The sequence below is a fragment of the Rhineura floridana genome, chromosome 3 (genome assembly GCF_030035675.1).
Source record: "Rhineura floridana isolate rRhiFlo1 chromosome 3, rRhiFlo1.hap2, whole genome shotgun sequence".
NCBI classification, from domain to species: domain Eukaryota; kingdom Metazoa; phylum Chordata; class Lepidosauria; order Squamata; family Rhineuridae; genus Rhineura; species Rhineura floridana.
In genome coordinates, this window is record NC_084482.1 from 168640922 (window position 1) to 168658252 (window position 17331).

A 17331-nucleotide genomic window follows, 5' to 3' on the forward strand; every position below is an offset into this window, starting at 1 on the left:
GTTGTTAAAACAAAAAGGGATTGCGAAGAGCTCCAAAAAGATCTCTCCAAACTGAGCGAATGGGCAGAAAAGTGGCAAATGCAAGTCAATATAAACAAGTGTAAAATTATGCATATTGGAGCAAAAAATCTGAATTTCACATATACGCTCATGGGGTCTGAACTGGCGGTGACCGACCAGGAGAGAGACCTCGGGGTTGTAGTGGACAGCGCGATGAAAATGTTGACCCAGTGTGCGGCAGCTGTGCAAAAGGCAAATTCCTTGCTATGGATAATTAGGAAAGGTATTGAAAATAATACAGCCAATATCATAATGCCGTTGTATAAATCTATGGTGCCGCCACATTTGGAATACTGTGTACAGTTCTGGTTGCCTCATCTCAAAAGGATATTATAGAGTTGGAAAAGGTTCAGAAGAGGGCAACCAGAATGATCAAGGGGATGGAGCGACTCCCTTATGAGGAAAGGTTGCAGCATTTGGGGCTTTTTAGTTTAGAGCACCAGTTCCCAACCTTTATGAGCACGGGACCCCCTTTATAAGCTGAACATTTTTTGTGACCCCCTCCCCCCAGGGTGGCAGGCTGGCTGCCAGGAAGGAAGGGGGAAAGCAGCCTTTCTTTGCAGCCTTGCTTCTTTTTGCTTCACAAAAACCCCTCTCCTCTCATTCTAAGTAAGGGTGTTGCCAGTAGCGGCAGTGCATGGAGATGGGAGTCAGTGATAGCAATCCTCTCTTCTTCCTGGTAGCCCCACCCTCAGCCTCCTTTGGCATCTGCCATGTATTTTATAGGCAGATGCCTGCCCTTAGGGTGCCTGAAAGACGCTCTGGCACTTCAGCAAAAGGCCTCCCCTCTCGTTTGGAGCAAGGGGGAGGTGTCATCTGCAGCAGCAGTGGAAAGCAGACAGTGTTGAGGGAGTGAAGACGTTTAAAAATAATAATAATAAATAATTCATTTCTTTACTGTTCATGGCCCCCTCTGGATTACTTCGCAGCCCCCCTGGGGGTCCCATTCCCCAGGTTGGGAACCACTGGTTTAGAGAAAAGGCAGTTCAGAGGAGACATGATAAAGGTAAAGGTGTCCCCGCACTTATAGTGCAAGTCGTTTCCGACTCTTAGGGTGACGTCTTGCAACGTCTACTAGGCAGATGGTATATATGGGGTGGGATTGCCAGTTCCTTCCCCGGCCTTTCTTTACCTCCCAGCATATGCCGGGTACTCATTTTACCGACCACGGATGGATGGAAGGCTGAGTGGACCTCGACCCATTTTACCGGAGATTCAACTTCCTCCTTCCGTTGGAATTGAACTCCGGCCCTGAGCAGACCTTCGGCTTCGTTACCGCCACTTACCATTCAGCGCCATGGAGGATCTTGGAGACATGATAGAAGTGTATAAAATTATGCATGGCATTGAGAAAGTGGATAGAGAAAAGTTCTTCTCCCTCTCCCATAATACTAGAACTCGTGGACATTCAAAGAAGCTGAATGTTGGAAGATTCAGGACAGACAAAAGGAAGTACTTCTTTACTCAGTGCATAGTTAAACTATAGTTAGACAAATTCATGGACGAAGGGCTATCAATGTTTTTAGCAGGTGCCAAAATGAATATAATGAAGTGTATGCCTAATGTAAATAGGCAGGGAGTTTCAAAGCATAGGTACTGCCATACTAAAGGATCAATTTCTTATAAGAGAAGAACAAGTAGTATGTGGCACCTGTAACATGGAAAGCACACCTTGAATTTGACCTGGTAGCAAATTGACAACCAGATTTCAGAGCAGAGGTATTATGTGCTGATAGGGTCTCATGTCAGCAATCATGCCACAGCATTCTGCACTAACTGCATCCCCCATGTAGGGTTGTGTTGCATGGGGATTTCTATGACCTTGGCTGACTGATTGTAGGATTGTTTTTAGTTTTAGTTAAGAATCCTGACTGGTTGTGGGATGCTGAGTTTTCTGTCTTACTCATAGGAATCTTGTTGTGGTTGGTATTGCATTCAGGAAATCATCACAGTCTTTTGTTTTTCTTTTTGTATTTGCATTTCACTTACTTCTGACCTTACTCCCTTACATCCATAGAAGCAACAACAATTGTTCTATGTGGTCAGCTCAACTCCCTTAAACCCACTGATGATGCACCTTATTATTTTCATGATGGTTTGTTTCTTGCCCAATAGTGGTAAAACAGAATTTGCATATTGGGAAGTGTGGCTTCAATTGTTGTTGTTTCCATTCTACTGCCTGTGAAGGTAAACCAAACCATGTGTATTTTCTCTCTATCAATTATTACTCACTGGAATTGGGTCGGCTGTGAAAATGAGTTTTTATAGCAGCCCACAGGGTAGGCACAAAAGAGTAGAGAATCTTCTTGACTCTTACTCATTTCTCAAAACTCTCTGCAGTGAAGGGTCAAGTCTGTAAAGACATTTGGAGCAACCATGTTAAAAGGCAAACAGGGCATTCCAGGCAGGGGATTGCCAACCCTGCTTTGATATGGGTATCATTGCAGAGGATTCCTAGTCAAGCCTTACCAACAGCACAATTCTAACAATATCTGCAGAGAAGTAAGTCGTGTTGAGTTCTATGGGGCTTAGTCCCTTAGTAAGTGTGTTTAGAATTGCGGCCTTCAGGGGCATCCATCTTTACTCCTGAGTGCTCCCATCTTAACATCTCCACAACACTTGTCTTTCTTCCTACAGTGGCCTTCTGGTGACTGTCCTGCCCTGAGCGCACTTAAATCCTTCTTGCCAGAAGCAAGTAGACTATATCACATATTCCTTTTTTAGGCTTTCTAAGCAGATGAGGAAGGATCCCGTCACTTCAGCTGCACCTGGAAACACCCTAATTTAACTAAGATTTCTGTCTTAATTTCCAACCAGATTTTGTTTGTTTGAGTGGTATCCTCCCAGCAACTGTGTATCATGCTTAATGACATGACTAGGGCGCACCCCATGGCATCACTAGGGCCCACCCCAGAAATTTCAAGGTTTGCTTCTCACCTGGCAAGCCTATTGAGCAGGCCCCTTCCAACTCTGTTATTCTATGATTCTGTTATCGTTAGGAAACTGATTGAAAATAAAACTGCTGATATCATAATGCTGTTATACAAATCTATGGTGTGATTGCATATGGAATACTGCTTACAGTTCTGGTCGCGTCACCTCCAAAAAGATATTGTAGAGCTGGAAAAGGTTTAGTAAAGGATAACCAAAATGACTGAGAGGATGGAGCAATTCCATCCTTCTGTGAGGTTACAATTTTTAAGGCTTTTTACTGTAGAGAAAAAGGAAATAAAAGGAGGCATGATAGAGTTGTATAAAATTCACTAATAGGAAAAAAAACCTTGCAGTTTAAGAATGTACCTATAGCCAACGGATATTTCTATCAAACTTTAAAAAGCAGGGAAATTGGGCAGCTAGTGAATGCACCAGGGGGGGGGCAGGAGACCTCTCTCTGATACTGTACCGCCCTACACATTTGTGAAAATGCAAACACCATTTGGTTTGGTCTTTCACAGTCCAGTCCACTTCCTGTGTAGCTTGGAGAAATTTTGGTAGTATGTGCCTCTGAGCATACGGTGAGTGGTGGCAACACCTGCAATCTGCCCAAATAACAGAAACAAGATGTGCTGTGCTGATCTTGTTTTAGCAGGGATGAAGCAACAATATTAAAACAGTTGATATAGTTCAGCTAGTCACTTTAAATATGTTTGATTTACTCTGCAATTTTAGTGAAGTTTCCTATAGTAAATCATTCCCTTTTGCTTCAGTTTCTGTGAATATGTGAAGTGCAGCAACACTTTGCAACTCTAAAACAAAAGTTCCAAAAATAATTGTGGAATAATGGCACTGACTGTTCTGCAGAATAGTTTCCAATGGACATGAGGAGTGTCTTGGGAAGGGGATGTGGAAGGGGAAGGGAGAGGTAAAGGAAGGGGGAAGGAAGGGGCAGGAGGGAGGAGGATGGCAGTGCAGGTTTGATCATTTGCATGCTTTTTGAGTTCAGTGGGATTTACTCCTGTGCAATCATGCTTAGGATAGGTGAAACTGACCTGTGGGAGGGGCAGGGAGGGAAGGAGGAGGGCAGGAAGGGGGAGGGGAGGGGGAGGGAACAGGAGGGGAGGAGATTGGATGGGTGGGCACTGGGCAGAGGGGAAGCCCCTTTCCTTTTTAAAAGGAAAACATTGTGAACAGTATCTTTCTTTTTCAGGGTTTCCCCCACCTTTTTATTCTACACCAGGCACATGTACTCCCACCCAAATTTAAACCAAAGCTGTCCCTGGCCAGATTCACACAAGGCCTTTATTTCACGTTAGACATGGTTTCCCCGAAAGAATCCTGGGAAGTATAGATAGTGAAGTGTGCTGAGAGTTGCTAGGAGAGGCCCTGTTCCCCTCACAGAGCTTCAGTCAGACTGGCTGACTGTTAAACCACTCTGGCCACTAGAGTTCTGTCAGGAGAAAGGAGTCAACTCAGCACCCTTCACAAACTACACTTCCCTGGATTCTTTGGCAGAAGCCATGACTGTCTCAAGTGAAATCAAAGTCAGGTGTGGGTGTCTGATTAGGCAAGCCCAGCAGCTGTGACTCTGGCTTTTAGATCATTGACAGTTGGTTCTTACTGAGCATGCCTGAAATTATCATTCAGTTCAATGCAAAATTATTTAAAGTAATTAAAAATCAGCCAGTCTTTTTTTCTTTAACTTTTAAACTGCAGAAGATGAAGTTCAGAGTATGGGACAAAGTCAGTAATAGGATTACAGGTACTCTGTGAACATGGCTGAATTTTAATTAATTTTTAAAAATTATGAGAACTCTGACAGAAAAAAGTCCAAAAGGGGTCTGGTTTCTCTCTCTCTCTCTCTCTCTCTCTCTTTACACTTTGAACTCTCGATTCTCTCTGACTGTTTTGTGTATCTCTATGAAAATGTAGAGAGTTGTTAAACATGCGTTTCTGAGTTCAGGACAATAAGTTTTGTAAGGTTTTGTTTTAAAATGACCTTATGGGAAGCAGCAGAATGGCACTGGGGTATTTCTAATTTTATATTGCAGAATGTGAAAAATCCATGCTGGCTATAACGTACAGCCACTCTTGTGGCTGTATAATTAGGTGTAAGGTCTCTGTCCTTTTAGTTCTAGCATGTGATTGTGTTAATGACAAAGCTGCCCATGTTTTTACTGCAAATAAAATGCTACATTTTTCCTATTTCTACTTTCAAGAAACCTACTTTTTTAACCTTTTGTGTGTGTTTTCTTGGGTTATTGTAGGTGGAATTACATTCATTAGGGCAATGTGCAGGCTTTAATTCCAGCAAAAGATTCTTCTCCGCTCTTGAGCGGAGGTACGTTTGGGTCTCTGGTGGGTAAACATGCCTTGGGGGTTTATGGGAAGCATCAGAATGGCATGGGTGATATTTTCAATTTAACATTGTGGAATGGAAAAAATCCATGGAAATCCATGGAGGATACAGCAATTAATGGCAACCTGCCCTGATGACTATGTTTTACCTCCACTGTCTGAGATAGTATGCCTCTCAATACTAGTTGCTGGAAATCACAGGTGGCTGGAGTGCTGTTGCTCTAAGGTTCTGCTTGCAGGCTTCTTAGGGGCAGCTGGTGGGCCACTGTGAAAACATAGGGCTGGACTAAATGGGTCTTTGGCCTGATCCAAAGGTGAACAGGTGGTAAAGAGATAGATGGTTACAGGGTGGAGAAGCAGCCTCCACTCCACCCCTTTCACAGACAAGTTCCTACTTTGTCAGGTGCGTGGGAAGACTATTGAAGGTACTACATTTCTGCTGCAACTGACTAAAACACAGCTATTCCTCTGAAAATCAGTCCTAAGATGTAGTCATGCAGCCTCAATTGAATCCTGGAATGCTTGGATGGGATGCCTACGGTTAGAAATTACTGCCTGACACTAGACTCTAACAAAACAAAACAAAACCCTGTTACTGGTTAGTTAGCCCATTTATTCTGTTTACCTTGATCTGCAGCTTCAAATTCTCTTGGCCACTTTCATATTTAAAGGCTTTATGACTACCCATTTCTTTCAAGGACAGTTGTAATTTCATCAGTAACATTAACTACAGGGAGGAAAAAATGTCATAGCAAGAGGCTATATGCACTTAGCACGTATCACAGGGGGAAGGGGGCTGCCAACGCTTTATCCAGAAGCACAAAAGAAAGAAGTGAGAAGACAGACCGCAATGCTTCTGTGCTGTACACTTTAGAAAGTACCACAAGGGCAGTATTAGTAATAAAAGCAAGGGAAGTGTAAACTGTAAAGTAATTCTTATTTTTTGTTTTGTTACAAGATCTCCCTCTCTTTCCCCGCAAACCAGTTGCAGTCAATTATTATGAAAGGCCGTGAGCAAGACAAGCCGGTTGCAATGCTTTTGAACTTCACCTGAGTGGCGTCCCTTCCTAGGGGGAATCTTTCTTGAAAAGCAATGAAAAAGAAGAGAAGGTTAAAATAAAAGTTAGAGGAAAAAAGCATAGCAAAGCCAGAAGGAACAGGACAAAAAAGCAGCAATTCCCTGTAGACTTTTAAATGAAAACGGGCTTAGTAATTCATAAACGAAAGGTGTCCAGGTTTGAAACACCAGAGGCATCTGGCAGCTGTAGCTTCCATTACTCCAGCTTTATTAACCATCCCCAATGCTGTAGGCACATAATTCGTAAAGGCTGAAATGCACCCCGTGTCACAGTTATACTCGAACATACCTGCTAACACTTTGTAATGGAAGCATTATGTGCTGACAGCTTCCTCCATCAAAGTCTTGCTTCTGTTGTGGGTAGCCCTAATATCCTAGAGTTGGAGGAGGAAGGGATACAAATGCTAGTGAAGCAACTTTTTATGGGGAAAGATGTGTGTGTCTGTCTGCGGCAGATGAGGAGGGCTGAATAGTGATCTAGTCCTTTCATTCTCTTATAGTTATTGCCTACTCTCCAACATCTGACAGAGGAAAAAGACTAATCTGAAATGAAGAAGCAGTTTCTAGGATGGCAGGAGCATTAAACTAAATGAAAAACTATGGGCTTAGTGCTATGTCTAACCATAGAATATTTGAAATACTAGTAACTTTCCAACAACCTAGAAAGGAAATTTATGCTTATTACACAGATGCCTCAATCCAATGCTCAAATAGCAATGCATGTTCATTTTGCCCCCACACAAGGAAGACTCGTGGCACCAGACTGGTATAATGTTATATTTATTAAAATATAACATCGTAAATCAAATGCAATACAGCCAATTATTCAAATATCCATCTCTTCGGGCAGGTGAGGCTAAACCTAACAATGAGGGATTACAGCCTCACCTTCTAAAGGCATCTATTCACGTCATTACGTAACCCAAGAGTCAAGAACGTGTGTGAATTCCTCCCTCCTTGCTCTTGGATCCAGCTGTGTGGTTCCCACCTCCACACCATGGCCCTGCCGTACAGGCGTTTACCCTGATGCGCAAGCAGGTCCCACAAGGACACAACCCAGATCGCCACCAGACACCAAGCCCTGATGGTTCCCTATGGAGTGCCCCATTTTCAGGATGCCTTAACCGCCTAATTTTAACCCCCATATACCTCACCTGCCCAAATTCTATGCCAGCCAAAGCAGACGCATCCCAACCCAACCGAAAAGCCAATTGAATTAAACCCGAGCAGTATGGAGTAGGCAAAACGAAAGGGATTCTGAAATCAGGATCCCCCCCAAAAAATTCCTACTCGGCCCCATTCAGGCGACTAGCAAAGCCCATGCTGACAAGGGAGGGAGGGTGGGTGCCGCAAGGCGAAAAAGGCAAGCGCGGGAAGGATGGAGCAGCCTTATATCTGCTGCTCCGCGCCTTCATCTATTGGTTGATTGATCTCACGTGGCTCCTAACTCTTGATTCTAGAATGTTCACAAGCCTTCCCTGTAATTATGGTGAGGGCAAATACGCCCCTTAAAAGGAACGCCATTGCCCCCACACAAGGAAGACTCGTGACACCAGACTGGTATGTTATATTTATTAAAATATAACATCGTAAATCAAATGCAAAACAGCCAATTATTCAAATATCCATCTCTTCGGGCAGGTGAGGCTAAACCTAACAATGAGGGATTACAGCCTCACCTTCTAAAGGCATCTATTCACGTCATTACGTAACCCAAGAGTCAAGGACGTGTGTGAATTCCTCCCTCCTTGCTTTTGGATCCAGCTGTGTGGTTCCCACCTCCACACCATGGCCCCGCCATACAGGCGTTCACCCTGATGCGCAAGCAGGTCCCACAAGGACACAACGTGAGATCACACATAACTTTCAGCAGCAAATCCAATGCAGGACGCTGCGCCAAATCATTTTCTCCCAAATGAATCAACACGATGTGTGGCCTATTAGCAGAGGACATGATTCGGCACATGGCAGGCAACAACGCATCCCATAACATGCCCCTCTGTGCATCCCACTGAACCGTAGCTGAGGCCGACAGCTGCAGCTGTGTGCCCGGAACAGAGGAGGATGCCCTCCGGTGAGCCCAAAACAAAATTGAGTGGCCACACAAGACGATCCTCACAGGAATTGGGATGTTTGTCAAACCTATGGGAAACAAAAACAAATTCCTCTGTTAAAACCTGACATAAGACTTGAATGCATCGGAATGCCACCTGCCAATCGCCTGTATATCGCTTATACTCATGCCCACGAGGGCCGCGGCAGTAGCCGCACCAATCCGGAATGAATGCAGCCCATAGACTCCAACAGCACAACCACTGGCCAACAAGGCCCGCCGAACAATGGCCCAAAATTGAAACTGAGTCAGGGCAGTTCCATCTGCATGTAGAAACAATAACACTGGCCCGCTGGTCGAATGGATAAGAATTGCCACATTGCAGACACAGGGCACAATACTGGGACCTGGCATCGTTGTAAACCACGATACTGCCATGGCCCTTTTGATCGGTCTTAGAGACACGCAGGGAGAACCTCACTATATCCGCACCTAATGTGCAATCGCCAAAGCATAAGGCTCTATAAGTCACATCGCGCTTAGAAGGGGCCAGTATTTCACTAGGGCGAAAAGCGCCATAAAACATCGTCAGAGTTACTGCGGCGAACAGGTGCGACTCATACTGAGATGAGCATAAAGAATTAAATAGTGCCAGGATCTGGAGGAGGACATCGGGCGTGATTGGCCTCCTCCGGCCAGCGGACCTGGGAGCGGAACGCGACCAACCCTCAAGGACCTTTCTGACCCTAAAATCTACAGAATGATCCGGCAGCCCCCTTGCCTTGGAGTTAAAGGCTAGCGCCGAGAGGTGGCCGGCGATAGTAGAAACAGAATTATTGTGCCCTTTTAAATGTATCATAAACTGCAATAGATGCTCCACAGGAATAGGCCACTCCAACGGCAGCTCCGTGGCCATGCGAAAAGTCGAAAGGAATGAAGCCCATAGACTCCAACATCGCAACCACTGGCCAACAAGGCCCGCCGAACAACGGCCCAAAATTGAAACTGAGTCAGGGCAGAACCATCTGCATGTATAAAGAGATAACGCTGGCCAGCTGGCCTGAAACACAAACATTGCTGCATAACGCAAAATGGGCATAAGTCAGGTACCTGGCAACTATAAAGAAGCAAAACTGCCATGGCGCTTTTGATCAGTCTTATAGACTTTTAAGGAGAACCTCACTAAATCTGCACCTAACGTGCAATCGCCAGAGCATAAGGCCCGATAGGACACATTGCGCTTTGAGGAAACCAATAATTCACTAGGGCGAAAAGCACCATAGAACATCGTCAGAGTTACTGCGGCAAACAGGTGCGACTCATACAAGATGAGCACATCGACCTAAGTAAAGGCAGGATCTGAAGGAGGACATTGGGCGTGATTAGCCTCCTCCGGTCAGAGGCCCTAGGAGCGGAACGCGACCAACCCACAAGAACCTTACTGACCCTAAATCCACAGAATGATCCTGCATTCCTCTTGCCTTGGATTAAAGGCCAGCGCCGAGAAGTGTCAAGCGATAGTTATGACAGAAATAAGTTTTTGCCCTTTGAATACAGCATAAATAGCAGAATACTTCCAGAACACGTGCCCACGATGGCAACTGTTGCAGCTGCTCCTGTATGAAAAAAATGTAATCCTTAAACATAATGGCCTTGCGAACAACATAGCAATAATCAAAACTGAATCAATGCGTAGCCATTGATACATGAAAAGATAGTACTGGCCCACTGGCCTGAAAGAAAGGAAGGTCCCTCAGCGAACCAGGGACAGAGAGGGCGATGGGCAGCCCCTCAGCTTCAACACTCAGTCACAAGCCCACTGGTCCGACTTAAGCATATGCGCTGACAACAGCACAGCAATATAAGCGCAGGGCTCAAATAGTACAATGACTTGCCCGGAAAACTAATTTTACCAGGGCAAAAGGCACCCTAAAATTATTAGTAAGGCCACTGCCCAGGATAACTGGCCTGGAAGAGGGGGGGCACTAAGAATCATCGAAGGCAGGAACATCAACAGTATAACAGGGGCCACATAGGACCAGGCGGTCTCAGGGTGGAATGCGACTAGCCTCCTTTGGTTTTCATAAAATGGGTTCTTGAATGCATTTGGCCTGAAAATTAAAGAAAGAGACAAAAAAGGGAGCAGGATATATTCCCAACGGTAATGTCCTGCCCTCCTTAGTAGAGCATGGGCTGCAACAAGGTGTACATCATTCATACTGTTGGCTTGTGTGCGTTGTTGTGTGAAACAGCATACATTACGTTGGAGTTAAGTTGAGCAAGAAGACTTCTTCAGAGCATTTAAATCATGTAAGAGTCTTTATTGAAAGACATTAAGGCCAGAGGCTTAAGAGTAAATACATATAGAGATTCTTCAGTCACCCCCCCTTCTGGGTACATCTCTCTCCATAGATAAACACAAAAAGACAGCCTCTCAGCTCAGAGGCATAATTCAGAAGAGCACAACACATAGACTCTGTTAGAACTTTCCCAGTCGTTATCAGACGGCTACCATAGCAACGACCCTGGCAGTCCGTTCCCAGACATATCATAGACATAACTCCCCCTTAACCACAGTTATGTCTTCACACTTGCAGGCTTCATGGAAAACTACTAGAGACAGTAATCCCTACTGGTCACCAGCCCAACACATACATGGGGGGGATGGCCTCATAGGATCAGGCGGCATTCGGGTGGTTGCAACTGTACTTTGCGGAATAAACTCATGCACAAGGCGCATAGCTCAAATCACATTGAGGTTCTGGGGATTTACCACATAACCATAGCCAAGTGCTGCACTGAACGTATCATGCGGATCAGAAGGGCAGAAGGCCACATATATACCGCAAGCACTGATGGAAAATAGTCCAGAAAATAAATTCTATTGTGAACCCCAAGCACCTTAAAAGCATCCAGCCATTATTCGGCACACCCAAGATCCAGAATTGACACCAAAATACCAACCACCGACTGCATCAAAGCTTACCTACAGTTCAAGCTACAGGAGCAAGTCCTTTGTTCTTGAAGAAAGAATGGCCGTTGAAGTCACATCTGGCCAGCAGCACTTGCACAACCCAGCAGGAGTGATCAGGATCTAGACAACAGCCTGGCCATAACGCAAAAGCCCACACAACCTATGCAGGTTTCCCACAGAAGGTTCTTCTTCATATGATGTAAACAAGAGCTGCCATCCCGACATATGAATGAATGCGAATCGAACAGGTAGCAGCGCCTAGTATGCACGAGATTGCCATGAAATAGATGTGATTGAAGAGGGTACCTGTATCTTGTGAAACAAGCAGTATACTATTCATATTTTTGGAATAAAGTTAAATTGAATTAAAAATGCCTTGGAAAAGCTTCATGATATAGATTTACCAAGTGCTAAAGGAGCAGTTTAAGCAAAAACCAATAAGCTATCATTCCTAAAATAGGCATATTGTATATTTCATTTAGCTATTTCAGGGATAAAACAAAGCATTCAAAACTACAGGCAATAGAATGCCTTAAGCAGCCAACATATTAAAACATTCCTGCTACCCTCCTGCTATAGAAAAACTATTGTTATAAGCTTATTAACTACTAGAGATCCATAAAGAAAATTACAGTTAAAACTTAATCACTCAAAAAGCCAACAAACACTGATTTAGCAAACTTATATATATATATATATATAATTATTTACTTATTTATTTATTTATTTTTCCATTAACCTTAACGTATTGGCTCTCAGAAAGCCACAACAATGAGTTCACCTGGCTGTAGAGCATTTCCTTTATGCTTGCCTAGCATAAATTACCTTTCTCTGAATCACACTTATACATATTTTGAAGCCACATAATAAGTCTGAGATGTGGGATTCCAATGAACTCACCTTAAAATACATTATCTATTGCCCTTTAGATGATATTACATAAGCATCTATACTTTTTCTCCATGCACAATAAATGCAACAAAATTATGAAGCTAATTGATCAAGAACAGCATTTTAAAACCAAAACATGAATGTAGGAGTACAAACAGAATTAAAATGGGGGGGGGGTAAAGAATGAAACACCAATCAATTCCCAATACTTACAATAATTAACATTTTATGCCAAAGAAAACCCCAATATATATTAAAACAACTTACAAATTAATTAACTATCAATATAACGCAGATATTATTTATATGTATATAAAATTGTTAAAAAAGAAATAATTTTTTTTAAATTTATTTATGTATTTATGTATTTATTTATAATTAATTCAAAATCCAATATGAATTCCCTTAATTTAAAAACAACAACATCTTATTTAATTATAATTAATTAACTATATAGCTGAAATACTAATAATGAATTGAAATATTTATTTATAACTAACCCAAACCAACCACTTGATCTCTAAACAAGGACAATATTAAATAAAACCGGAGAGGATATTATATAGTTAATTAGGAAACAACAAAGACATGGAAACAACTCAGAAGCGGGAAATTCAAATAGGAAAAACAAACAGCTGGAAGCCAGCTAAGGAAAAAACCTCCCACGCCGCCTCACAGCTGATCCAGCCACACAGCTGATCCGCGGAGGAAAAGCTAAGGGGGGGTGCTTTAAAATGCCCTACTTGCTTCACCACAGCGTTGAACCCCCGAGGAAGCAAGGTAAAAGACGCTGAAGCGAGGGACTCCGGCTACCAAACCAGAAGCAGGCTCCACGCAGCGACTTTATCAGCGGCACGCAATACACAAAAGCCGCCGGCGCATGCCGCTCAGCCGAAGCACAGCACACTCAAGCCTCCGCGATCAGGCGCGGCAGGCCCACGATGCTAAGGGCACAAAAGAAAAACTAACCGGGCACACACCGCACCACGAGGCGGTAAGAAGAACGGGATTATTTATTATTGTAATTTTATTTTATTTTTAAGTAAAACAGGGATCACAGGAGTAAAGAATACTACTCCACCCTCCATCCCCTGCTAACGCTAGAGAGGGGATTTTTGGAGAGGGGAGGAGAGGGGGGGTTGGGTTTAAATGGAAAGAAGGGATTCACCCCCCCCCCGCTTTCTGGGAACACCATCTGAACAATTAAGTTAAGTTATAAATTAAAGCAATAAAATTCGTCACCAAATACGATCACCAACAATCAGTCACAAGGAGAATCACGAGGCAGCAAGGACTATGCCAGTCTCTCAGCCTTTCCCAATGTGCTGCAAGGCGAAAAAGGCAAGCGCGGGAAGGACGGAGCAGCCTTATATCTGCTGCTCCGCGCCTTCATCTATTGGTTGATTGATCTCACTTGGCTCCTAACTCTTGATTCTAGAATGTTCACAAGCCTTCCCTGTAATTATGGTGAGGGCAAATACGCCCCTTAAAAGGAACACCATTTTCCAAAAAGAAGTCTGATCCAGGAAATAAAACTGAGTATACATAGCCTTTGTCAAATTATATTTATTTTGTTTTGTTTTGTTTTATTTGCTATTACATTTATATCTACCTTTTCTCTGAGGAGCTCAAGGTGGCATGCAAGCATGGTCGCCCCCCTCCCATATTTTTCCTCACAACAACCCTGTGAGGCTGAGAGACAGTGATTGGCCCAGTGCTGTAGGGCCAAACAGGATTTTGGGGGGGGGGCAGGAAGAAGGAGATTAACTCGGACTTGAGTAGTCATGCCTAATTATGCTGTGTAGAGCAGGGTTTATTCTAACATTCACCTAGACACATTTTGTACAGTGTTAAAAAAAACAGGTACAGTATGAAATAAGTTTTTTGTGCAGTTGAGCAAATAAGAATTAATAAGGAGCTAGGTAGATTCTAAAAAAGAAATAAATGAGAAAAGATAAAAAAGAAATAGAAAATGAAGATAAATATTGCTTCCTTTCAAATCTTCATAACCTTTTACTAATAGTCAGCACTTTCTTGGTAAAAAAATAAGGTGCCAGTACTCACATCTTGATAAAAGTGCCATGGGTGCCAGCACAAAATTACTGGCATGGGCAGCAAATAAAGAAGTGCTTGTACTCTGTTCCAGTGAATATTGTCACACACACAAAAAGCCCTGCTAATAGTATATGATGGGACAGATTACTTGACTAATTTGGGGGCAGGCAGTGTGCTGGTTGATTGTGCAACAGGAAAAAAAGGTTAGAATCCATCCTTTCATAAAGGTGTGGACACCTGTGAAGCCTGTATGCTCATCTATGAAATGCTCTAAGCTGAGATTCCACAGGAAACATAACAGAGAAAAACACTCCAGCGAGTCTAAGTGTGAATCTGATGGGGTTGGCCAGGACAGCATGCACTTTTCTGGGGGATCTCTTGGTAAGATGAATGCACCTTGCATTTCTTATGTTGTATTGTCTGCTGCTAAAACCTTCTTCCTACTGATCTTTCTTCCTCTGCATCTCTCCCCCCCAATCAATGAGGAATACCTCTGCAAAATATGTCTTTCTCATTATTATCATTAAAGTGGTATGCATACACTGCAATGCTGAACATCAGGTTTCCAGAACTTATTCTGGAAAAATAACCCCACATTTCTTACCACAACTAAGTTCATTTGTTCTCTGTGAATTTGGAGACAACGTGAGTCACTCACAGGACTTTGTTGACAATGAGCACAATACAAAAGGGTAAAACACTTTTTTCACAATGAAAGCTCTATATAAATGATATATAACAGTAATATTTGAAGGTTCTGTTTTTTTTAAAAAAATGTTAAAATAGAATTAATAAAAGAAATTGAGAATGCTGTTGGCAAAGTTTATTTATTTATTTATTATTTTATTTATACCCTGCCCTTCCTTCCAGCAGGAGCCCAGGGCAGCAGTTCTCCCTGAAAGTTCTCCCTAAAGACCCAGTATTGATCTCTTTAAATAAGATTGATAATTATCCATTGTTTTTATTGTATATAGAATTGATCTTGATACTACTCATGACTGCAAAAATGCCTTTAGCTTTAAAATGGAAATGTTCTTTCTTGCCTACTAAAGACCAGTGGAATGAAAAAAGTCCAAGACTCATTTGCAACGAAGAAGGTAACAGATCAAATAAATGCTCATCATCGCCAGTATTCATTCATTCTTTTTTCTTATTTCTTTGTAAGCTGTTTATCATAGAGTCAGTAGTAGGTGTGTTGGAGAATTTTTGTATTTCTCCTGTGGGTTCTTTTGCTGGGGGTCCTTGAATAAAAATTTTGAAGACACAGGCCTGGAGCAAAAAGGTAGGCCTTTATTAGATTACAAGTGTACACTTGGTCAGTCTCCCTCTTAGTGAGTGGAGAACTGCAACTTGGCACTGTTTGCCTGGGGTTTTTATACATTTCAGGACAAAGACTTTAGCATCTACCAATCAGGATTTAACACATCAGAATGACATAGACACAATAGTATTACACAGGCATTTTGCATAGGTACTTTAACACATCAGAATGACATAGACATGATAGTATTACACAGGCATTTTGCATAGGCATTGCATAGGTACTGTACTTCTCTGCATCGTGTTCTAGTGAATTTGGTGTTCTAATGAATTTGGCAATGTTCAGTACTTCACATGAAAGTACATTTTCACAGTGAGCTAAGCATTTTAGTTAATGCAATCCTTTCTACGTCTTGTAGAGTACAGGGATGTTCAGTGTTTGTTCAGTGTTATCAATTGTTCAGAGTAATAATAATAATAATAATAATAAACTTTATTTCTACCCTGCCCTTTTTCCAATAGGACTCAGAGCGGCTTACAACTAAAAACAACACCATTAAAACATACAGAGTATATTATTAAAAAGAATTAAACTATGAGAAAAATTAAAACCATAAAATATAGGTTAAAAACAGCGGACAATTTAAAATAATAAAATCATATAATGTAATCACCAAACCTATGACACTTAATCCTGGTCATTCTCTATCCCAAATGCCCGTTGAAATAAAACAGTCTTTACTTGTCACCGGAAAGATGGCAAGGAGGGAGCTGATCACACCTCACTCAGAAGGGAGTTCCACAGCCTAGGGGTGGCCACCGAAAAGGCCCTATCTCATGTCCGCGTCATATGTGCTTGCGAAGGTGTGGGGAACACAAGAAGGGCCTCACCTGAAGATCTCAAATCCCGGACAGGTTCGTGTAGGGAGATACGATCTGTCAAATAGTCTGGACCTGAGCCATATAGGGCTTTGGAGGTCAAAACCAGCACTTTGAATTGTGACTGGAAACAAATTGGCAGCCAGTGGAGCTGTTGTAACAGGGGAGTTGTATGGTCCCTGTAACCAGCCCCAGTTAGCACTCTGGCTGCAGCTCTTTGTACCAATTTAAGTTTCCGAACAGTCTTCAAAGGCAGCCCCACGTAGAGCGCGTTACAGTAGTCTAAGCGGGATGTAACCAAGGCATGCATCACCCTAGTCAGATCAGGTAGCTCCAGGAATGAGCGCAGCTGGCGCACCAGTTTTTATTGGACAAATGTGCTCCTGGATACAGCAGCAATCTGGGCCTCCAAATTCAAAGCTGAGTCCAGGAGTACACCCAAACTGCGAACCTGAGACTTCAGGGGGAGTGCAACCCCATCCAGCACCGGTTGAATCCCTATTTCCTGATCTGCCCTCTGGCTGACCAGGAGTACCTCTGTTTTGTCAGGATTTAATCTCAACTTGTTTGCCCTCATCCAGTCCATCACTCATGCCAGACACTGGTTTAGGACCTGTACGGCTTCCTTGGCTTCAGGTGGAAAAGAGAAATAGAGTTGAGTGTCATCAGCATACTGATGGCACCAAACCCCAAAACCCCGGACAACCTCTCCCAGCGGTTTCATGTAGATGTTGAATAACATGGGGAACAAAATGGAACCCTGAGGGACCCCATAGGTCAATGGCC